At 39.7% G+C, this 26,263-nt stretch overlaps 1 long non-coding RNA gene and 1 pseudogene across 1 annotated transcript in view; one reads left to right on the top strand and one right to left on the bottom strand.

Moving 5' to 3' along the window:
• Window positions 1-26,263, top strand: part of LOC122451016 — a 228,564-nt gene that overhangs the window by 78,740 nt on the left and 123,561 nt on the right. The gene's annotated exons all lie outside the window — the stretch shown is intronic.
• On the bottom strand, window positions 231-586 carry LOC122451015 (annotated as a pseudogene).

Genomic DNA, 26,263 nt, shown 5'->3' with positions numbered 1-26,263 from the left:
CTAACACAATATTCTAAATCAACTATACTCCAATAAAAATTTTAAAAAGTATAAAGGAAAGCCAGCACCATATAAACTGCATACACTTAAATAAAAGAGATGAATGCTTAACATACAGAATAATGTTTTTTATTCACTGATTAGCTAAAGGTCCATTTCAAGATGTTTCTTTCTGTTGTATGATTAATTTGTTTTATTAGCAAGCAAAGCCCTATAAAGGATGGCTTCATCTAGTCCTTAGACTCAGATTCACCTTCATCCTGACTAATCTGGAAGTAACAAAGCTTGTAGGTCTCCTTGTCACATACAACCACATGAAGCCAATCAAGAAGATTGTTCTTTTTAAGGTAATTCTTGTTAAGATACTTCAAATACCATTTCTTCGAAATGACCATGATTTTATTCTTGAAGCTTGCAGTGTGAAGACATTCCCAAGTTTTCCAGTCTTTCCATTCACTTTAACCTTTTCCTGCAGAAACTGTTCAAAATTTCCAGAATCAAAAATTCCTCTTCTACTGGATGAGTAAGATCCACATTAAACTTCCAGGTTGACTTCTTAGGCTTCTTGTCTTTCTTTGGCGCCATCTTGAAGGTTTGCGGCGCGATCAGAGCGCGATTATATTCTGACTACGCCTGTCATTGTTTACTAACCACTTCAAATGATAATATTTGTTCAGTAAGTAACTGTGTAGGAGAAGGCAGTGGCACCCCACTCCAGTACTCTTGTCTGGAAAATCCCATGGACGGAGGACCCTGGTAGGCTGCGGTCCATGAGGTCGCGAAGAGTCAGACACAACTGAGCGACTTCATTTTCACTTTTCACTTTCCTGCACTGAAGAAGGAAATGGCAACCCACTCCACTGTTCTTGCCTGGAGAATCCCAGGGAATGGGGAGCCTGGTGGGCTGCCGTCCGTGGGGTCGCACAGAGTCAGACACGACTGAAGTGACTTAGCAGCAAGTAACTATGTAAAATAAAACTTAATTAGAGATTCTCTAATGGAAGATGTTCCCTGTTGGTCCCTATTTTGCTAGTCACTGTGGAATGATGTTGCTTTTATTTTTATAAGAAGGCAGACACAAATGAGCACTTCTTTAATGAGATCATTTGTTTTCTAGAGTGCACTTGATTCTGCTACTTATCTTTAATCTCCCCTATTTAAATTTCAAAATATGAGTAACAGGTGTCCTTATTAACACCATGAAAAAATTAGGTTTAATAAAAGGAAACTGTGTCCTACACATTGATCAGTGCTTTCTCAGACTTTTGGATTTCTGAATGCTTCTATATTCACAACACTTAAAATGTACTTGCATCCACCTTAAAGGAAAAGAGAGGACTAAATGTGATGGCAGCACACATGGTATTTCAGTTTTTATCAATCATGCTTTCTAGAAGTTAAAACAACTTTGATTGTCTGAAGGAAGAATTAAGAAAAAAAATATTAAGAAATATATGATGCTGATAGGGAATCCATGTTTTGCCATTTACAATCCCCGTAAACCAGGTTCTAGAGTCACACCTGGTGCTACCAAATAAACCAGCTCCCTCCTCTGTATATCCTTTTCAGTTTCCCATGAATACTTAAAATCCAGCATGTCCCAAACCAAACCCATCACCTTCCACCTCCTCCCCCACCCCACCCCATCTCCAAGCGAATGATCATCTTCTCCAGGGTACTCTGCTCATTGATTGGCATTTCTACCCAACCTGTTTCCCAAACGAGATATCTCACTTCATGTTCCCTCTCCTCCTGTGTCTAACCAAGTCTTGAAAAACCTAAAATCAATAATTTGCAAATCTCTGTTTTTAACATCCACCTGGCACTGCCTGAATTCAGACCTCCATCCTTTGTCAAGTGAAAGTGAAAGTGAAGTTGCTCAGTCCTGTACGACTCTTTGTGACCCCATGGACTGTAGCCTACTAGGCTCCTCTGTCCCTGGGATTTTCCAGGCAAGAGTACTGGAGTGGGGTGCCATTTCCTTCTCCATCCTTTGTCAACTTCACTTGAATTGACACAATGGCATATTGTCTTGAGTGCTGAGTGGTCCCTTTCAAGCTGTTCTGTAAACTCTAGCAAGGTGATTTTTGGTTTAAGCGAGGCTGATCAATCCTCAGGGGTTATTCTTGACTTCGGGAAGAATTCCAAATTTCTTAGGAGGATCTCACTGTACCAATGGTCTCTGCTACCTTCTTCAACTCCATCCCCCACCCCACCACACTGCTGGACTGTTTCAGCCTGGATGGGTGCTGTGTGCTTCTTCCAGAGGACTCTGGCTTCCATCACTCTTGGTAATCTGCACATGGTGCTCTTGCTTCCTGGAAACCTTTGCTTCCCTTTACATCTATTTGAGTGAGTAATCTTTCAGATTTCAGCTTAACAATTGCTTGCCCTTGGAAGCCTTTCCTGATTTCTAGGACTGGGCTTTCCCTTATCTGCTCCCCCTACTGTTCAATGACCTCTTTGAAGATCTGTGGTTCTGTTACTAAGATTACATCCTGCAGTCAGTCATAGAGCCCAGCATACAGTAATCATTCAATAAATACTTATTGAAGTTATGACATGTCTACCAGAAAGAGGAAATTGGGGGGCATTTGCTGAATTGCTTCAGCAAATTACTTTGTCTCAATTATTCTGATATTTTAAGATGAAGCCTGAGAGAAAGAGCGCATGTGCTTACATGTTTAACTTGAGTGATTAGTGTTATTACTGTCACTCTTTCCTTATCTGAGTTTGGATGAATAAACAAGTCTTGTTCAGAGGCCAGAGAACTTAGAATAACTTCTGACTTTGAGAAGTCAAACCACTTATATTAGTCTTGTATTGCTGTGTGACAAATTACCACAAAATCAGTGGACTTAACATAATACCCATTAATTAGCTCATAGTTCTCTAGGTCAGCAGTCCAACATGACCTGTCTGGGTTCTCTGCCCAGGGTACTGCAAGGTAGAAATTAAGATGTCAGTTGAATTGAATTTTCATCTTCATGCTCTAGGAAAACATCTCTCTTTCAATGTCGTTCTTGTTGGCAGAATTCAATTCTTAATAATTGTAGAACTCAGGTTCCTGTTTCCTTGATGGCTGTCAGCTCTCAGCTTCTAAAAGCCTTTTGCATTCTTTGCCAGCTAGCCCTTTCCACATGCAAGTCAGTAAAGTGAGAGTGAAAGTCACTCAGTTGTGTCTGACTCTTTGTGACCCTATGGACTGTAGCCCGCCAGGCTCCTCCTAGTCCATGGGATTTTCCAGGCAAGAACACTGGCGTGGGTTGCCATTTTCCTTCTCCAGGGGGATCTTTCCAACCCAGGGATTGAACCCAGATCCCCTGCCTTGCAGGCTTGTAATGATGTGGCCGATTATGTACATGGTTGAATTGCTGACTTTCTTTTCTACTGCCAGCCAGAGAAAACTCTCTGCTTCTAAAGCAGAGAGTGTTTTTGGGTCAGGCCCACCCTCATACTCTGTTATTTTTTTTTAAATTTTATTACAGTATAGTTGATTTACAAAGTTGCATTATTTTCAGGTGTGCAGCAAAGTGAATCAGTTATACATATACATATACCCATTCTTGGTAAGATTCTTTTCCGATGTAGGTCGTTACAGTATTGAGTAGAGTTTCCTGTGCTCTACAGTAGGCCCTATTAGTTATCTGTTTTTTCTTTTTTCTAATTGGAGGCTAATTACTTTACAATATTGTGGTGGTTTTTGCCATACATTCACATGAATCAGGCATGGTGTAGTAGTATGCATATGTCAATTCAAGTCTCCTAATTTATTCCTCTCCCCCTTTCCCCCTTAGCAAGTGAAAGTTTATTTTTTCTTTGTCATAAAGTCAGTTGATGTGGGATCTTAATTACCTCTGTAAAACCCTTTCACAGCAGTACCTATATTAGTGTTTGAGTGACTAAATAAGAAGTATGAATATGCCAGGGTCCAGAAGTCTCCTGGGCCATTTCAGAATTCTGCCTGCCACATCAGCAAATTGTACAAAAAATTAAAATAAGTGAAAACCAAATAGAAAATCTACAACAGAATCTGGTGCTGATAGTTGGATTTAGGTGGAGGGAGACGTGTCCCTAATGGTGATGTTTGATGTTATACAATGAGAAACTTGTCCAACGCAAATATTGGTCAATGTAAATTGGAGGCTGTGTTATTGATTTAGTTCCACATTTCATAGCTTTCTCCCTCTCTCTGACTGGCCCTGGATGCATGTTTTACCAAATTCCTTATCTTTTTCTACTTGTCATTATTATCCTTGCTACCATCATTTTCATTGCTACCATTAATTGAATATTCTGTATCAGTGTGCCATGTATTTTTTAAAATTACTTCAGCAGCTCTAATGTAGTTATTACTGTGTTCATTTCATAAATTCACTTAAGGCCATTCAGCACATAAGTAGTTGAAGCTCTAGTTGTGTGACTCAAGTCCAGATTTTATCTCAGTATCCTGCCTGTGTCTTTCGAGATTGTGATAAACTAGATTCATTCAGGATCATGTGTTGGTAATATAAGGATCAGAACTCAGTACTTTGAAAATTCCAAGTTTCTCCTTCAAACTCTTCATAAGTCAAGTCAGTAGCTGAAGACACATCCCACCTGCCTTCTGAGCAAATGGCTTTTATGGGCAGATAACACATCCCACGTTTATTTCCTCTGTCATGATCTGTTAATTATGAACTAAGTGACCGAATCATCTTAATAAAACCGGCCTCTAAATACTGAACTGTAAACTTGCATGAATCAGGATCATATGTCCTGTGAGGATTTTTTCTTTCTTTTTTAATTGAGTTTCACTTTAACATTCCCAGTAAAGTGTAACAATAGGATGCTCTGTTTCAAGAGTTTAGTCAGACCCAGCTGCTATGAAAATAATATGTTTGAGAAAATTGACTTGACATTTGATGGCCTTATGATTCTTCTGACAGGATATAATCAACTCATTAGGGAGAAACAGAAGCCTGCCTTGTGTTGCTACGTAATTCTGGGCATGACTGCATTTGCTCCAAGTTGGGTGGCTGAGCTTTCAGGGAAAACTAGGGCTCCCCTGCCTTGGGGCCAGCAGGCAAAGTGACCAAATTTATGTTCTTTTCCTCTGTCCACTGTCCTTGATCTGATGAATGGGAAACTTTACTTTCTTAAGCCAACATTTTTTTTTTCTTCTTCTTCTTTTCCTCTCCTGAAGTCTAAATTTATAACAAGGGCTGGGATTTAAAAGATTCTCTCAGCCTTCCTTCCACTCAGGAGTCGCTGGGGCAGCTCTCTTGGGAAAGTGATTAGAAGCAGGAAGTGGCAATTAGGATGCTTGATTTCAGTTCCCAGGACTAGCATGAGTTCTCTGTGGGCCTCTGACAGACTTATCTTAACTTCTCTGCTTACTCCCCTGCCATGAAACTCTAGCGTCCAGCTCCTTGCTGCTTTGTCCATGTTTTTCTCCAAATAGGCAGTTTGGAGGTAGGACAAGACAACCATCTCTAGAGTCTAAATCTCAACTCACTAGAATCCAGGAAGAGATGAAATTTCTTTAGGCCACATTTTTGCATCTGTAAAATGGGACCAAGAAGAACCACCTTGAAAAGCTATTGTGAGTGCCAGATGAGATCACTTATAGAACTAACAGTGTTTTTGGTGTGTGTCTTAAATTCTGCACTAGATTTGTTTTCCTGGAACTTTCAGCAACTTAAGTCTTTCTATTCAAGTGGTCAGTAAATATGTGCTTGATATTGTGTTAAAAAAGCCCTCAAAATAATCATATTGAATATGAAATTGAATTATCACAATGATGGTGATTTATATGCATTTCAGGATTTTTAGCTTACAAAGCTTATTATTAAGGCTATTCTCAGTTATATAGAGTTCTGATTCACTGTATTATAGTATCACCAGAAGAGGAACTCTGTCCTTTGTGTCCTGAGGATCTAGGGAAGTTCCTAGTACATAGAACGCATTACTTGGAGATGTGCTAAATGAGTGAATTTAATAATTAACTAAACGTCCTTCAAATATTTTTCAATCTCTATGCTTGACTTCCTCTTGTATTCTTTATACTGAGGATCAGCAAACAATAGCCTGTGGACCAAATACTGCCTGCTGTTTGTTTTTGTAATAAAGTTGTGTTTAAGCAGAACCTGCCCATCCACTCTTGAAAAGGAAATGGCAACCCACTCCAGTATTCTTTCCTGGGAAATCTCATGAACAGAGGAGCCTGTTAGGCTACAGTACATGGAGTCGCAAAGACTCGGGCACAACTTAGTGACTAAACAAACAAGAACAATGCCCATCAATTTCATATTATCTAAAAGCAGAAACATTACTTTGTCCATAAAGGTCCATCTAGTCAAGGCTATGGTTTTCCTAGTAGTCATGTATGGATGTGAGAGTTGGACTATAAAGAAAGCTGAGCACAGAAGAATTGACGCTTTTGAACTGTGGTGTTGGAGAAGACTCTTGAGAGTCCCTTGGACTGCAAGGAGATGCAAATAGTCCATCTTAAAGGAGATCAGTCCTGGGTGTTCATTGGAAGGACTGATGTTGAAGCTGAAACTCCAATATTTTGACCACCTGATGCGAAGAGCTGATTCATTGGAAAAGACCCTGATATTAGGAAAGATTGAAGGCAGGAGGAGATGGGGACAACAGAGGATGAGATGGTTAGATGGCATCACTGACTCAATGGACATGAGTTTGGGTAAACCTGGAGAGCTGGTGATAGACAGAGAGGCCTGGTGTGCTGTGGTTCATGGGGTCGCAAAGAGTCAGACATGACTGAGCAACTGAACTGAATTGATGGCTGATTTTGCACTACAACACAGAATGAAACAGTTGTGACAGAGACTGTATAGATTGCAAAATATTTACTATTTTCTTTTTCTTTTGCTTCATAACCCCTACTCATCCTTCTTGAATTTGTTTATATGACTTCCTTTCTGGAATTCCTCCTTTGAAGTTTCCTAGTTCAGTTAGTCACTCCTGGTCCATGGGTCTAGGTCTCATTGCTTCTTGTACTTTTCCTGTTATAGCACTGATCAGCACTTTGCACATTAAGAAACCCACCTTCTTAGGAATTATTTGATTTGTCCCGAGTGATACCAGTAAGTAGAGAGAATGGATTTGCTCTGAGATATATCTGAATCCAAGGGTTACTTTCTTTCTACTACACCTTGTTCAGTTGCTAAGTTGACTTTTTGTGACCTCATAGACTACAGCACCCTAGGCTTCCCTGTCCTTCACCATCTCCTGGAGTTTACTCAAACTCATGTCCGTTGACTCGGTGATGTCATCCAACCATTTCTTACTCCATCTTCTCCTCTTTTCTTCAGTCTTTCTGAGCATCAGGGTCTTTTCCAATGAGTCGGCTCTTCGCATCAGGTGGCCAGAGTATTGGAGCTTCAGCATCAGTCCTTCCAGTGAATATTCAGAATTGATTTGCTTTAGGATTGACTGGTTTGATCTCATTGCAGTCCAAGGGATTCTCAAAAGTCTTCTCTAACACCACAGTTTGAAACCAACAGGTCCTTGACTCTCAGCCTTCTTTATGATCCAACTCTCACATAGGTACATGACTACTGGAAAAACTGTAGCTTTGAGTATATAGACCTTTACTACCAAAGTGAGGGCTCTGTTTTTTTAATATGCTGTCCAAGTTTTTCATAGCTTTTCTTCCAAGGAGCAAGTGTCTTTTAATTTCATGGCTGCAGTCAGTCTTCAGGGATTTTGGAGACCAAGAAAATAAAATCTGTCACTGCTTCCTCTCTTTCCCCTTTTATTTGCCGTGAAGTGATGGGACTGGATGCCATTATCTTAGTTTTGTGAATGTTTAGTTTCAAGCCAGCTTTTTCACTCTTTTCTGTCACTCCTATCAAGAGTCTGTTTAGTTCCTCTTTACTTTCTTCCATTAGAGTGGTATCATCTGCATATCTGAGGTTGTTGATATTTCTCCCGGCAATCTTGATTCCAGTTTGTGATTCATCCAGCCGGCATTTCACATGATGTACTCTACATATAAGTCAAATATGCAGGGTGACAACATACGGCCTTGTACTCCTTTCCCAATTTTGGACCAGTCAGCTGGTTCATGTCCAGTTCTAACTGTTGCTTCTTGATCCCCATATGTTTACATATATCCCCTCTTTTTTGGATTTCTTTCCCATTTATGTCACCCCAGAGCATTGAGTAGAGTTCTCTGTGCTATAGATTAAATAGATTACTAACAAGTAGGTTTTTGTTATCTATCTTATACATAATATCAGTAGGGTATATGTGTGAATCCCAATCTCCCAATTCATTCTTCCGCTCTCTCCCTTTCAACCCCGGTGTCCATACTTTTCTTCTCTCTGTCTGTCTCTCTCTCTCTGCTTTGCAGATAAGATCATGTATACCATTTTTCTAGATACCACATATATGCATTAATATACAATATTTGTTTTTCTGACTTCACTCTGTATGGCGGTCTCTAAGTCCAGCCACATATCTACAAATGGCACAATTTTGTTCCTTTTATGGCTCAGTAATATTCTGTCGCATACATGTACCACCTACTCTTTATCCATCAGTCTGTTGATAAACATTTAGGTTGAGTCCATGTCCTGTCTATTGTAAACAGTGCTGTAATATTGGGGTGAATGGGTCTTTTTGAATTAGGGTGTTCTCTGAGTATATGCCCATGTTTGATTGATCGTTTTTCATCACCCACTTCCCACAATATACTATGAATTCAATTACCTAAACATTCGTAGAATATGGACACATTAATAGAGAGTGGAATATTTGATTCCACAGTTTTTCACTGAACACCTGGTATGTAGTATGCTCTGTGGCACTTCTCTCCATGACATCGGACACTGTCTTCATTTATGCTCTCATCACATTTCATCTGGATTAAGAGTATTATTTTGTGACTGACTGAGGCTATTTAAAGGGCTTAGACTAGATAAGTAAGGATTAGTTGACAAGAAAACCAATTAGACTAGATCAGACTGTTCATTCTTTTATCATAAGTTGACATCTTTGATTTATAATTAGAACCACATTTGATTCTAATCTATATATATATGGAATCCATGCTGAGGAAAAAATATCACATAGATGATGAGTTAGAAAGTTAAGAGCTAGTTGCCTTACCGTGATTGGAATGAGACAGTTACTCAAGTGTTTTCTACCAGTTACAAGCACCAAAACAACCAAATGAATTGGCATAGATTTCCATCTATCTAGCCCTAAAACATCCATTATATTGATTGTAGTAGATCAATATTGGGGTCCTTCTTTCCTATAAACTGTGAAGGAAACATTCATATCTGTTCTCTTCTGGACTATGTTGTTGTCTAAAAATAGGGTAAGTGCTCAGGGACCTTCTATATTACAAAAGTAATAAAAGTGATGAGAAATAGCTCACTTTTGAGTATCATATAGTAATGGGCTGCCTCACTGTGAGTACTAAGACCCATACTGTATTTAGGTGGTGAGTGCATGACCAGGAGCAAGTCAGTTAAACTCTTTGAGTCTCAGTTGTTGTTTTTTAAATTGATGTATAGTTGCTTTACAATGTTGTGTTAGTTTCTGTTGTACAGCAAAACGAGTCAGCCACAAGTACATATATATCCCTTCTTGCTTGTAGTTCCTTCTCATTTAGGCCACTACAGAGCATTGAGTAGATTTCCCAGTGATACACAGTAGATTCTTATTCAGTTCAGTTCAGTAGCTCAGTCGTGTCCTACTCTTTGGAACCCCAGGGACTACAGCACACGAGGCTTCCCTGTCCGTCACCAGCTCCTGGAGCTTATTCACACTCATGTCCATCGAGTCAGTGATGCCATCCAACATCTCATCCTCTGTCATCCCCTTATCCCCCTGCCTTCAATCTTTCCCAGCATCAGGGTCTTTTCCAATGAGTCAGTTCGTCACATCAGGTGGCCAAAGGATTGGGGCTTCAGCTTTAACAACAGCCCTTCCAATGAATATTCAGGACTGATTTCCTTTAGGATGGACTGGTTGGCTCTCCTTGCAGTCTAAGAGACTCTCAAGAGTCTTCTTCAACACCACAGTGCAAAAACATCAATTCTTTGGTGCTCAGCTTTCTTTATGGTCCAGCTCTCACATCCATACATGACTACTTGAAAAGCCGTGGCTTTAACTAGATGGACCTTTGATGGCAAAATAATGTCTCTGCTTTTGAATATGTTGTCTAGGTTTGTCATAAGATTCTCCTTAGTTATCTATTTTATACATAGTAGTGTTTGTATGTCAACCCCAATCTCCCAATCCATCCTGGCCCCCTTTCCTGCCTTAATATCAGTGTATTTGTTTTTTACAGTGGTGTCTCCTTTTCTACTTTGTAAATAAGATAATCTATTGAGCCTCAATTCTGCCCTCTGTAAGCTGAGGATAACTGCCTGACATCTTTACAATATAATTCCTAGTAGCATATAAAATATATATGAAAACATTTAAAGATGTAAGCACTTCACATGAAAAGTTGATTATGTCTTTTCTGAGGGTTCTATTTAAGTGTGTAAGTTCAAGCCTCTGGCTTCTTAACCTGTAAAATGATGTTTCCTCACTTTGCTTAATGGGAATAATAATACCCCAGAAATCTGCAATGAGGAATAAATTTGATGTTCAATAATTGTTAGTCCCTCAATATTCTCTCCTTGTAAGATGTATCTTTATGAATGTGACTGATCAAAATATCAAATGCAAACTTTAGTACTGCTTCTATTTTATTAGCTCAGGTAATCTAAATTTAAGCAAAGCTAGCATAATTAGAAGGAATTGTAATTCTGGTTATTTTATTGGCTCTTCAAGATGTATTTAACTGAAGACGTCTTTAATGACTGATTTTGGAGTTGACTGAGAGGTAGAAAAAACAAGATGTAGAAAGCGAACTGTCAGCTTTATTACTGATAGATCTACTGGCTTAGGTTAATGAGCAAATAACTTTGCTATTCCACACATGAAATAGAATTACTCAGTCATATATGTGAGCAGGCAATTTAAAGACTGTCCTACCTCTAGAAAACTCCTCAAGTAAGTTTAGAGCACAGAGGGTGATACAAGATGTTTTTCCTTGTGGGCAGATGGCTTCCAATAAAAGAGAGATAAGATCAAGGGTCTGAAACACATATAACCCATCATTTATCTCAAAATTGATCTAGATTCAATACCTTACAGTAAAATATTCAATACCTTATAGTAAAAATCCCATCATATGTTTTTGTAGAAATTTATAAGATGATTTTAAAATATACAGAGAACACGGAAGGACTTAAAATTGCCAAGAAAACTTTGGATCAGAATAAAGTTCCATGTTTTGCCACCATATATACATATGGTGGCATATATATATGGCATATATACAGTGGCACTGTATATATAGTGTGTGTGTGTGTGTGTGTGTGTATGGAAGAATGACATTCAGAAAGGGGATCATAATCCCTCAGTGTAATATGGGGCTTTATAGTCTTCTTAAAGAGGCTATAAAAATGTTGTTGAGTCACCCAGTCGTGTTTGACTCTCTTTGTGACCCCATGGACTGCAGCATACCAGTCTCCTCTATCCATGAAATTTCCCAGAAAAGAATACTAGAGTGGGTTGCCATCTCCTTCTCCAGGGGATCTTCCTGACCCAGGGCTCGAATCCGCAGCTCCTGTTGCATCTTCTGAATGGCAGGCAGATTCGTTACCGCTAAACCATGGGGGAAGCACAGTGTGAAGATGATGAGCCTGCATTACATCCCCAGCTGAGAAATCAGGAATCAGGATCTCAGAGAGGTTTTCTCAAAGTTGCAGAGTTAGCAAGCAGATAGACATCATATGTTCAAAATGGTAGTTTTGGGGTTTCCTCTCTGCAGTAAATGGTGTGGAAAGGCATGCCTCTCCATCATGGCAGGATTACTTGTATTTGTTACAGTTAACTACTTAAATGAAAAAAATAACTCAACATTATCTTGTCTAGTTGTTTCTTGGACTAAGACACACTACCTCATATTTTATTTCCTTATAGATGGTGGGCCTTCAAATGTTGCAAGTGACTATCTAAATATATGAATATTATGAAGACAGTCAATACAGTTGGAATGTTCCATGACACAGGCCCTGTAACAACTCTCTGTCAGGAATGTTCCGCATTTACAATCTTACTGTCCTTTATTTCTGAGCATGTGTGTTTAAAAATAGACGCTCATTAAGTCTGTGAAGACTCGCCCTTCAAGTATTAAGGTCTCAGATATTCTTGGCACATACTGTTTTGGTGCTGTACACAAGAGAGATGTGTCTTTCAGGCAGGGCAGCCAGCGGACCATTCTGGAAGGCTGGTTGCCCCCAGTGAGTGATCTGAGAGAAGGGGATTGGTGTCAGGAGCCTGCAGATAGGATTTATGATCCCAGGGAAATTGCGGTGCCTGCTGAAAGCCTTCAGAAGAGCAGCCAGTGTGTAGAGAGGTCGTTTTCACTTCTCATGCTCACTTGAGCCTGGTAAATTTGGAGAAGCATGTTGCTAACTCTATTTTAAAGACAAGGAAACTGAGTACCAGTGAGATTACAGAGCTTGACCAGTCTCACAGAGATATCAGTGGCAGAGTTGGCATTTGAACCCAAGTCTGCCTTAAGCTGAAGACAATGTCCTTCGTGGCTCCAACCCATGGCCTCCCCACTGTTGAATGCTGTGACCTCAGCAGAGTCCTGGGTATCAGTGCTCTAAACAGCATCATCAGTGTGAAGTGAAAAAACAAAAAAAATTAAACTGGATCAGTACCCAGGCATCTTCATCTTGGTGTCTCAGGCAACATGTCTTCAAAGAAAACAGCCTTGAGAAGGAAGGAAACAGACGAGGCCCTGTCTCTGCTGCTAACTGTGTGTGATCTTGGGAAAGAAAGTACTCCATGTCTCTGAGCTTTGATCATTTCATCTTCTGACATGTATTTCTTGACATCACAGGGCTATTGTGAGTACTAAATAGAGTCTCAGATGTGGAGGGATGGTAAAAACATGGGATATGCTTGATTCATTCAGGCCCATGACTCACAATAATGCAGAAAACTCTGGGGGGTGGTGGCAATCATTTCTCTGATCCCCACTCTGTGCTTTGTCCCCACTCTCTGATCACACTTCCTGCCCCACGGCTACCACACGGCTGGTGCTTTGAACCGTGTCCCCAGCTGATACATTGGAGTACAGGTGATCCAACTTCCAGCGTCAGAAGCTGACAGATTAACTCTAGGACATTAATAATTGACAACCGAAACCTCACCAGTGCTTGTGCATTGAATTCTTCTAAAACAGGGATTCATAATCTGAAGTCCCATTCATTCACAGGGAGCTAATAAAGCATCTAAAATTGCACAAACAATTGTATATGTCCATATGTGACTTTTTCTGGATAGAGGCTTGAGTTTCTGTCAGATACTTAAAAGTCCCAGTGAACCAAAATAGTTAAACATTTGTTCTAGCATATATAGTTTCATGACCACGTGACAGTCACCTAAGTTAGAATCTCCATCACCTTCAGCTGTTGCTGCTCTGTCATAACCAGTATCCAGTGTATCACTGAGTCCTACCTTGTGAATTCTCCAAAAGTGTAATTTTCCTCCAAGCTTACTTTAATCATTGAAACTTTCATCATCTATCATCAGGAGTACTGAAATACTTGAAACAGTCTTCCTGCCTCTACTCTTGGTATCTCTGAGCTATCTTCTGCAGTCTTGTCACAGGGACCTTCCCAAAATGCACATATAACCTGATGCTACTCTGCTTCTACTGGCTTCTTAGCATCTGCAAGCGACCTTCTTTATACTTCATCATGGCCTTCAAGACCCCTGACTGCCTGGTTCTAGTATAGCATTTTAGTTGTGTGAGTGTGTGTGTGTGTTCAGTTGTGTCCAACTTTTTGTGACCCCATGGATGGTTGCAAATAGACCCTGCCAGGCTCTTCTGTCCATGGAATTTTCCAGTCAAGAATACTGGAGTGGGATGCCATTTCCTCCTCCAGGGGATCTTCCTGACCCAGGGATAGAATCAGTGTCTCTTGCATCTTCTGAATTGGCATGAGGATTCTTTACCAGGATATATCTCCCAACTCCCTTTTACGAAATCTATGAACTCTCTAACAGGTGATCCTACACTGTTATATAGGGTTGGCAAGAAAGTTCATTTGGGTTTCCCTATAACATCTTATGGAAAAACCTGAGTGAGCTTTTTGGCCAACCCAAATATGATTTTGCTCTTTCCTCTGTCTGGAATACCCTTTACCTTATACAGTTAACAAAGCACTTCTCAGTCTTCAGGGTCCAGTATTACAATGTCATGTCCATCATGAAGTCTTATCCTTATCTCCCCCTGGAAGAGTGAGTCATTCCTTCCTTCATGTTCCAAATCTCATCTCTTATGTGGTTGTTTCTACCAAATTGTATTTCCTTAATTCTGTAGATCTTTCCTTCCCCTACCGTACTCCCCTTTATATTGTCAGAGGTGACTAGGATGAGCAAAACTGGTCATCGGCAATAAACAGTTCACAGTTACAGTTTCTAAGTAAAAGTTTGTTGAATAAAAAAATCAATAGTCTCTGAATTAATGTTGAAGAAGTAGGCAAACTGCAGACAACAGGAAGTGGGACCTGGGGTCAGTTTTCACCACACTTGACAAATCACACACCACACTGATTACTGCTTTGATCTGTAAAATGGGAGCAGAATGTCCATAATTGTGTATCGAAAATGATTGGGTCAGTGCATAGAGGCTTATATTTTGGAAAGGGCATTGAATTAGGAGTTAGGAACCCTAGATCTTAATATCAGCCTGCTATCAACTCTTTATCTGGCTTTGGCCAAATTTTTTTTTGTCTAAGGGTCTCAGTCTTCTTAACAGTATAATATTGATCCAGAATGTCTCTCAGATCACTTCTAGCACTGAAATTTTATGAACCTAAGAAAATAAGCTATAACCCTACACTCCGGTCTAGTTTCCTGACTGTGTTTCTCAAAGAGAAATGGAGATATGAAAACTACCACACCTCAATGAAAAATATATCTTTTAATTTGAGGACCTTCTCAGGTGACTCAGTGGTAAGAATCCGCCTGCCATGCAGGAGACCCAGGTTCGGTCTCTGGGTAGGGAAGATCCCTTGGAGAAGGAAATGGCTACCCACTTCACTATTCTTGCCTGGGCAATCCCATGGACAGTGGAAATTGGTGGGCTACAGTCCATGGGGTCGCAAAGAGTCAGACACAACTTAGTGACTAAATAGCAGCAGTAGGAGGCAGCGGGGAAATAACATTTTGGTGGGGTTGATCTGGGATACTGTCAGTTCAGTTCAGTTGCTCAGCCGTGTTGGACTCTTTGTGACCCCATGGACTGCAGCATGCCAGGCTTCCCTGTCCATCATCAACTCCTGGAGCTTGCTCAAACTCATGTCCATTGAGTTGGTGATGCCATTCAACCATCCTATCCTCTATTGTCCCCTTCTCTTGCCTTTAATCCATCCCAGCATCAGAGTCTTTCCAAATGGGTCAGTTCTTCACATCAGGTGGGCAAAGTGTTGGAGTTTCAGCTTCAGCATCACTCTTTCCAATGAATGTTAGGACTGATTTCCTTTAGCATTAACTGATTTGATCTCCTTGCAGTCCAAGGGACTCTCAAGAGTCTCCTCCAACACCACAAGATATCTCAATTGTGTGAAACCCTGACATTAGTGTCTAATTTCCCATAAAAGCTTTTATGAGTCTCTTCTGAGTCAAAGATCCCATGTAAGACCATCTAGAATTATGACTCAGGCTTGGTAAATTAATAGGAGGGTCAAGAGGCCCAAGAGCTATGACAGGAATCAAGATCTTAAATCTGGACCACACTTCAAATCTGGCCGGGGTCCTTGAAACATATAAGCATGAATCACATGTCCTCTTAGAGAGCCTGGGTGGGGTGAAATATTAATATTTGTCTATGTGTGCTGGGATATTTCTTTCATGATGATAAAAATTCTAGTATTAATGGTTTAGTAGAATCCCATAGACAGAGGAGCCTGGCAGGGCTACAGTCCATGGGGTCATAAAGAGTGGGACCTGACAGAGGGAATGACACTTTCACTTCCACAAAATGGTACTAGACCTATTTCAACTGTGTTGGCTCTTTTTGGGTAGTCATGTAATCTCTGAATCTTTGACACAGTCTTGAAGAGCAAACAAAGAAACAAACAGAAAATCTCTTAGGTGGTGCAAATACATATTAACACTTTTGTTTTAAAATAATTTTATTTATTTTTGGCTGCGCTGGGTCTTCATTGCTGCCTGGGCTTTTCTCTAGTCATGGTATGTGGGCTTCTCATTGCGGTGGCTACTCTCATTGTGGAGCCCCAGCTCTGGGGTGTGCAAGCTTCAGTAGTTGTGGCTCTTGGGCTCCAGAGCATAGTCTTGGTATTTGTGGCACAGGGACTTATATGCTACACAGCACATGGGATCTTTCTGGATCAGGGATTGAACCTGTGTCTCCTGCATTGGCAGGTGGATTCTTTACTACTGAGCTACCCAGGAGGCATTGCTGATGGTATTTTTAAAAGCAGATATAAAATTAACACACAGAAATCCCTTGCCTTCCTATACACTAACAGTGAGAAAACAGAAAGAGAAATTAAGGAAACAATACCATTCACCATTGCAACAAAAAGAATAAAATACTTAGGAGTATATCTACCTAAAGAAATGAAAAACCTATATATAGAAAACTATGAAACACTGATGAAAGAAATCAAAGAGTACACAAATAGATGGAGAAATGTACTGTGTTCATGGATTGGAAGAATCAATATTGTGCAAATGAGTATACTACCCAAGGCAATCTATAGATTCAATGCAATCCCTATCAAGCTACCAACAGTATTTTTCACAGAACTAAAACAAATAATTTCACAATTTGCATGGAAATACAAAAAACCTCGAATAGTCAAAGCAATCTTGAGAAAGAAGAATGGAACTGGAGGAATCAACCTGCCTGACTTCAGGCTCTACTACAAAGCCACAGTCATCAAGACAGTATGGTACTGGCACAAAGACAGAAATATAGATCAATGGAACAAAATAGAAAGCCCAGAGATAAATCCATGTACCAATGGATACCTTATCTTTGACAAAGGAGGCAAGGATATACAATGGGAAAAAGACAACCTCTTTAACAAGTGGTGCTGGGAAAACTGGTCAACCACTTGTACAAGAATGAAACTAGAACTCTTTCTAACACCATACACAAAAATAAACTCAAAATGGATTAAAGATCTAAATGTAAGACCAGAAACTATAAAACTCCTAGAGGCAAACACTAGGCAAAACACTCTCCAACATAAATCACAGCAGGATACTCTATGACCCATCTCCCAGAATATTGGAAATAAAAGCAAAAATAAACAAATGGGACCTAATTAAACTTAAAAGCTTTTGCACAACAAAGGAAACTATAAGCAAGGTGAAAAGACAGCACTCAGATTGGGAGAAAATAATAGCAAATGAAGCAACAAGGATTAATCTCAAAAATATACAAGCAACTCCTGCAGCTCAATTCCAGAAAAATAAATCACCCAATCAAAAAATGGGCCAAAGAACTAAACAGACATTTCTCCAAAGAAGACATACAGATGGCTAACAAACACATGAAAAGATGCTCAACATCACTCATTATCAGAGAAATGCAAATCAAAACCACAATGAGGTACCATTACACACCAGTCAGGATGGCTGCTATCCAAAAGTCTACAAGCAATAAATGCTGGAGAGGGTGTGGAGAAAAGGGAACCCTCTTACACTGTTGGTGGGAATGCAAACTAGTACAGCCACTATGGAGAACAGTGTGGAGATTCCTTAAAAAACTGGAAATAGAACTGCCATATGACCCAGCAATCCCACTCCTGGGCATACACACCTAGGAAACCAGATCTGAAAGAGACACATGCACCCCAATGTTCATTGCAGCACTGTTTATAATAGCCAGGACATGGAAGCAACCTAGATGCCCATCAGCAGATGAATGGATAAGGAAACTATGGTACATATACACAATGGAATATTACTCAGCCATTAAAAAGAATTCATTTGAATCAGTCCTAATGAGATGGATGAAACTGGAGCCCATTATACAGAGTTAAGTAATCCAGAAATATGAAGACCAATACAGTATACTAATGCATATATATGGAATTTAGAAAGATGGTAATGATAACCCTATATGCAAAACAGAAAAAGAGACACAGATGTACAGAACAGACTTTTGGACTCTGTGGGAGAAGGCGAAGGTGGGATGTTCTGAGAGAATAGAATTGAAACAAGTATACTATCAAGGGTGAAACAGATCGCCAGCCCAGGTTGGATGCATGAGACAAGTGCTCAGGGCTGGTGCACTGGGAAGACCCAGAGGTATGGGATGGAGAGGGAGGCGGGTGGGGGGATCGGGATGGGGAACACATGTAAATCCATGGCTGATTCATGTCAATGTATGGCAAAACCCACTACAATATTGTAAAGTAATTAGCCTCCAACTAATAAAAATAAATGAAAAAAACCCCAGAATATACATACTTAAAATGAGCTTGTAAGACGTATATTATAATTCCAGCTTTGACACTTATTATTTGGTCATTTTAGCCAAGTCACCTACTCTCAGTGGGTTCCCAATTTCCCTGCATTGTGAAACTCTAAATAATAATTTGAACCTTCTTGTGAAAGGTAAAAAAAATCAAGCTCCAAGCACAGGGCTTGCTGTATGGAAAGTTATCAATGAATATACAAACCAGCTATAAAAACAGTGAAAGTGAAAGTGTAGTCACTCAGTCCGACTCTTTGTGACTCGATGGACTGTAGCCCACCAGGCTTCTCCATCCATGGGATCTTCCAGGCAAGAATACTGGGGTGGCTTGCCATTTCCTTCTCCATAAACAGTAGTAGAGGGTTAAAAAATGAGCCTTTATTGTGTAAAAGAAGTAAACCTCAACCTCATCTTCATATATATTAATCTAACTACTTTAGGTCATGGCCATTATTGCATGAGGTAACGAGATTCTGAAGGACACAGGTTCCATGGAAAATTCCAGTGTCCTAATAACTTCAAAATATTGCAGCTTAAAATATGAAACCAGTTGGAATGGATGGAAAGTTCTTCAGAAATCTAGTATCTTTTTTTTTTTCCTTTTTGAATTTATTTACTTTAAACAAAGCACTAACTCTATCCTGGGAATACTATTTCTGTCTCCCTCTATTTGATGCATACTATGCTTTAGGAACTTTTTTGAATTTTAGTAGCTTTTTAATGTACAATTTTTTTCTTTGATCTATTGTTTGTGGTGTCTAAAATGCTCATTTAATTTTGCCTTCCATGTATTATTATTTAAATGTTTTTTGCTTTAATCGAATCATTATTTTTTTGTCTAATCTTTCTTGAATAGTACAGAGTACTCTAAAGGGAAAAAAAGGTGAACTGTGAATGGATTGGCTATATCCTGGAGAAATATAAATATACACACTCTTCTGGGTTTCCCAGGTGGTGCAGTGGTAAAGAATCCTCCTGTCAATGCAGGAGGCACAGGAGATGCAAGTTTAATCCCTGGGTCACGAAGATCCCCTGGAGAAGGAAATGGCAACCTGGAAAATCCCATGGACAGGGGAGTCTGGTGCGCTGCAGTCCATGGGGTCTCAAAGAGTTGGACACAACTTATTGCCTGGGCATGTACACAAGCACACTTCTATGTGCAACAAACAAAATATTTAAATGCAACTTCAGGATTTGATAGATCTGAAGCCATTCATGCACTTGAAGACCACTGCTAAGAATTCCATTCTAGATAATGACTTTTGTCTAGAAATTCACACTTCCCCCTTCCACACTCTGCTTTGAAGCCCACCTAAAATGAAATGATCTTCCAAACCTATGTAAAAAGGGCACTTGTTTTTCACTTATCAGTCAATGTCAACATTATCTACACATATTCCCTGCTATTAATTTGAGAGACAGATTTTAAAGGTGTTTTGTTTTTTTCACAAATTCTCATATATTAATAACAACAACAGTAATAATTTGTATAGTAGGTTTCAGTTTTCAGAGCTTTTGTCTCTGATTTATTCCACTCTCAACAACCTTTTGAGGTGGTAAGAGTGGACATTTGTTGATTTATGACTGTCCAGCATCCATTAATTTGAGGGACCTAAGTAGCCCCCACTTTGTACAATCTCAGTGGGACTATTGATCAATGTCCACTGCCCTCCTAATAGAGGACTGGAGGCCCCTGGAGGCGATGTGCTCTCTTCCCTTGAGATTCTTTCTCTCACTATTTCAGAGAAGCCAGTGGATTTGTAATCTACACTTAGTCGATTACAGTCTTTCTCCCTCAAGTCTGCATGTATATCAAGTGACTCACCGCGGGAGTGGGGGGTGGGGAATGGTCCGGATCTTTCATTTCAGGTGTGCGCTCTGCTGAGTTGGTAGGATGCTCTGGTTACCTTGATCCTATACCGATTTTCATTCCTATTTTTGCCTCATTCCTAAGGCTGGATACAAGCCTATCAATTTACTTTGTGACATTTTTGACAACATTCCAATACATTCCCTTTTTAAGTTTACTAGATTTAGGCTGAGTTGCCACCAGGAAAGAACTTAAACAATGGAGAGAACACAGTAGATGTTTAAAAAGTCTCCATATTACATACAAGAATGTAGAGTTGCAATTAGACAGTAGAAAGTGAAGCCAGACCTTTCATTTAAGACTTTATGTCTTAATTTAAGACTCATACTGTTCTACAATTTTTCTTGCACATTTGGTAACTCCTTGTTTTTTTGTTTGTTTGTTTATATGTATGTATATATATGTGTGTATATATATATGTATATCTGTACACACACACACAGATACACACATACATATGTGTGTATATATATATGTGTGTGAGTATGTATGCATGTGTATGCACACCCACATATATTTATGTGTTATATATATGTGTGTGTGAGTATGTATGCATGTATATATGTGTGTGTATGCATGTGTATGCATACACACACATATATTTATGTGTTATATATGTGTGTGTGTCTCTGTGTGTATATATATGTGTGTTTGTGTATATATGTATGAGTATGTATGCATGTGTATACACACATATATTTATGTGTTATATATGTGTGTGTGTCTCTGTGTGTATGTATATATGTGTGTATGTATGTGTTATATATATGTGTGTGTGTATGTGTATGTATATATGTGTGTGAGCATGTATGCATGTGTATGCACACACATATATTTGTGTGTTATATATGTGTGTGTGTCTGTGTGTATGTATATATGTGTGTATATATATGTGTGAGTATGTATGCATGTGTATGCACATACATTTATGTGTTATGTGTGTGTGTCTGTATGTGTGTGTATGTCTGCAGGTGTGCTCAGTCACTTCAGTCATGTCCAACTCTTTGAAACCCCAGAGGAGCCTGCCAGACTCCTCTGTCCATAGGATTCTCCAGGCAAGCATACTGGAGTGGGTTGCCATGCCCTCCTCCAGGGGAGCTTTTATAAATGTATATGTACACACACACACACACACACACACACACACACACACACACACACACACACACACACACACACACACACACACACACACACACACACACACACACACACACACACACACACACACACACACACACACACACACACGGGCTCCTCAGGTGGTTCAGCCAGTAAAGAATCTGCCTGCCAATGCAGGAAACCCAGGTTTGATCCCTGGGTTGGGAAGATCCCCTGGAGGAGGGCATGGCAACCCATTCCAGTATTCTTTTTTCTTTCTTTATTTTTTAATTGAAAGATAATTGCTTTACATAATTTTGTTGTTTTCTCTCAAAACCTCAACATGAATCAGCCATATGTATACATATATCCCCTCCCTCTTGAAACTCCCTCCCCACCCTTCCCCTCTACATTGATACAGAGCCCCTGTTTGAGTTTCCTGAGCCATACAGCAAATATAGGCTATCTATTTTACATATGGTAATGTAAGTTTCCATGTTACTCTTTCCTTACATCTCACCCTCCCCTCCCCTCTCCCCATGTCCATAAGTCTATTCTCTATGTCTGTTTCTCCATTGCTGCCCTGTAAATAAATTCTTCAGTACCATTTTTCTAGATTCTGTATATATGCATTAGAATATGATACTTATGTTTCTCTTTCTGACTCACTTCACTCTGTATAACAGGCTCTAGGTTCATCCACCTCATTAGAACTGACTCAAAGCTGTTCCTTTTTATGGCTGAGTAATATTCCATCATTTATATATACCACAACTTCTTTACCCATTCATCTGTCAATTGACACCTAGGATGCTTCCATGTTCTAGCTATTGTAAATATTGCTGCAGTGAACAATGGGATACATGTGTCTTTTTCAATTTTGGTTTCCTCAGGGTATATGCCTAGGAGTGGGATTGCTGGGTCATATGGTCACTTTATTCCTAGTTTTTTAAGGAATCTCCACACTGTCTTCCATAGTGCCTGTATCGATTTACATTCCCACCAGCAGTGCAAGAACGCTCCCTTTTCTCCACACCCTCTCCAGAATTTATTGTTTGTAGACTTTTTGATGATGGCCACTCTGACTGGTATGGAGGGGAACCAGGAGGGAACAGGGGAACCAGGGGTTGCAAAGAGACAGGCACGACTGAGCTATTAATATACATCAGTTCAGTTCAGTAGCTCAGTCATGTCCAACTCTTTGCAACCCCATGGACTGTAACACGCCAGGCTTCCCTATCCATCACCAACTCCTGGAGCATACTCAGACTCATGTCCATTGAGTCAGTGATGCCATCCAACCATCTCATCCTCTGTCATCCCCTTCTCCTCCCACCTTCAATCTTTCCCAGCATCAGGGTCTTTTCCAGTGAGTCAGTACTTTGCATCAGGTGGCCAAAGTAATGAAGTTTCAGCCTCAGCATCAGTCCCTCCAATGAATATTCAGGACTGATTTCCTTTAGGATGGATTAGTTGGATCTCCTTGCAGTCCAAGGGACTCTCAAGAGTCTTCACTGACACCACAGTTTAAAAGCATCAATTCTTTGGTGCTCAGGTTTCTTTATAGTCCAACTCTCACATCCATACATGACTACTGGTAAAACCATAGCTTTGACTAGATAGACCTTTGTTGGCAAACTAATGTCTCTGCTTTTTCATATGCTTTTTAGGTTGGTCATAGCTTTTCTTTCAAGGAGCAAGTATCTTTTAATTTCATGGCTGCAGTCACCATCTAGTGATTTTGGTGCCCCCCCAAAATAAAATGTGTCACTGTTTCCATTATTTCCCCATCTATTTGCCATGAAGTGATGGGACCGGATGCCATGACCTTAGTTTTCTGAATGTTTAGTTCAGAAACCAACTTTTTCATTCTCCTGTTTCACTTTCATCAAAAGGCTCTTTAGTTCTTCTTTGCTTTCTGCCATAAGGATGGTGTCATCTGGCATATCCGAGGTTACTGATATTTCTCCTGGTAATCTTGATTCTAACTTGTGCCCCACCCAGCCTAGAATTTCACATGATGTACTCTGCATATAAGTTAAATAAGCAGTGTGACAATATACAGCCTTGATGTATTCCTTTCCAATTTGGAACCAGTCTGTTGTTCCATGTCCAGTTCTAACTGCTGCTTCTTGACTTGCATACAGATTTCTCAGGAGGCAGGTAAGGTTGTCTGGTATTTCCATTTCTTAAAGAATTTTCACAGTTTGTTGTGATCCACAGAGTCAAAGACATGGCATAATCAATAAAGCAGAAGTTGTTGCTTTTCTGGAATGCTCTTGCTTTTTCTATTATCAAACGGATGTTGGCAGTTTGATCTCTGGTTCCTCTGCCTTTTCTAAATCTAGCTTGAACATCTGGAAATTCACGGTTCACATACTATTGAGGCCTGGCTTGGAGAATTTTGAGCATTACTTTACTAGCATGTGAGATGAGTGCATTTGTGTGGTAGTTTGAGCATTCTTTGGGATTGCCTTTCTTTGGGATTGGAATGAAAACTGACCTTTTCCAGTCCTGTGGTCACTGCTGAGTTTTCTAAATTTGCTGGCATGTTGAGTGTGGCACATTCACAGCATCATCCTTTAGGATTTGAAATAGCTCAACTGGTATTTTATCACTTCCACTAACTTTGTTTGCAGTGTTGCTTCCTAAGGCCCACTTGACTTTTCATTCTAGGATGTCTGGCTCTAGGTGAGTGATCACACCATTGTGGTTATCTTGGTCATGAAGATTTTTTTTTTACAGTTCTTCTGTACAAAACACACACATACACACACATACATATAGCACACATATAATACACATACACACACATATATATATATGTATATATATTCACACACATGGGCTTTCTGGGTGGCTCAGTGGTAAAGAATCCACTTGCCAATGCAGGAGACATGAGTTTGATCCCTGGGTTGGGGAGATCCCCTGGAGAAGGAAATGGCAACCCTCTCCAGTATTCTTCCAGGGAAGTCCCTTGGACAGAAAAGCCTGGCAGGCTTCAGCTATGAGGTCTCAAAGAGTTGGACATGACTAAAACAACAGCAAAAAATATAAACACACACACACAATCATATATGTGTGTGTGTGTATATATATATATGTATGTATAATCATTTGAGTGTTCCTGGTGTGAAAGCAAGGACTCAATAGAATTCTACCTTGAACTTTGTATTAGTGAAAGTTAACTTCAGCTGAATTAACAGAAAAATCCAAAATAAGAATATTTTAAAACAAGACCACTCCCCTACTTTCTCACATAAACTAAATTTAGAAGTCAGAACTGTTTTAGCATTTGTAAAAAGTTGTCAAACTAAGTCAAAGCTTCTTCTGTCTCACCCCCCCGAATATCCCTAGGATGTGGCTCTTGTTCTCTTGACTACAGATGGCCTCTACATCATATGTGTTCCCAGGCCTAGGGTCGAGGAGAGAACTGAGGAGGAACACGTGTATGTCCCTGTAAAAGACTTACTGGCTTGTGGACACAGAGGGGAAAGGAGAGGGTAGGACAAATTGAGAGGGTAGCGTTGGAACATACATACTACCATATGTAAAATAGCCCGTGGGAATTTGCTGTGTGTCCCAGGGAGCTCATAGGGCTGCTCTGTGACAACCTATGGGGTGAGATGGGGTGGGAGGTAGGAGGGAGGTTCAAGAGAGAGGGGATATAGGTGTATCTATGGCTGCTTTATGATGCTGTATGGCAGAAACCAACACAACATTGTAAAGCAATTATCCTCCAATTAAAAATAAATAAATTAAAAAAAATTATTGGCAGTACCACTCAGCATCTATGTTTATACTTCATTGGCCAGAACTCAGTCATGTCATATCCTAGCTACACAGGAGACCTAGAGCATATCTTTTTAGCTGGAACAACAATCTGTGCATGCTCAGTTGTGTCCAACTCTTTGCCACCCCATGCATGGCAGCCCACCAGGCTCCCCGGTCCATGGGCTTTTCCAGGCAAGAATATGAGAGTCGGTTGCCATAGCCTACTTGAGGGGATCTTCCCAACCCAGGAATCAAACCCACATCTCCTGTGTCTTGTGCATTGGAACAACAATAAGCCCAGATAAAAATGAAGATTATAAAAATTTAATTTTCTTTGATTGTGTATGTATTTTATAATTATATATAGTTTTATGATAAATATATACCCTGATGAATTTTCTCAAACTAAATACATTTCTGTAAGCAACATGCAAGTAATGAAACAGAACATTACCCGCACCTAAAATGAGAATTCTTTACATAAAGAAAAGAAGGGAATAGATACTTGTTGGCAACTGGTGGTCTCTGGCATAAACTCCAAACCACACTGAACCACAGTAATTTGCTGAGTATTTGACATAAGCAACCACTTCTTTTTCTAACTGAATCACCATCCAATCAGTATTTTCATCACAGCATCCCCAGTCACAAGCTCGTGACCAGCACAGAAAAGATGCTCACTAAATTAAATATATGTTGCATAATTGATTGAATAAATGAACTTAAACTTCTGCCAGAGCTGAAATATTGAATTAACCAATTTGTACCTGAATTTACAGGAAATGTTTCATAAAATGTTTGAACTTGTACAGGAAGAGAAGGTAGAAAGTTACATCAAATTTGCTAATGGATATTTCCTTATGGTTACAGCTGAGAAGTTAGTTACTAAGTTTCAAGCACTTAGCATTTTATATGTATTCTTATTTAATTTGTACAGCAAGTTAGGTAGTATTATGCATGCTAAA

Source organism: Cervus canadensis, chromosome 12, assembly GCF_019320065.1.
Source record: "Cervus canadensis isolate Bull #8, Minnesota chromosome 12, ASM1932006v1, whole genome shotgun sequence".
Taxonomy (NCBI): domain Eukaryota; kingdom Metazoa; phylum Chordata; class Mammalia; order Artiodactyla; family Cervidae; genus Cervus; species Cervus canadensis.
This window is presented reverse-complemented; position numbering and strand designations above follow the sequence as displayed.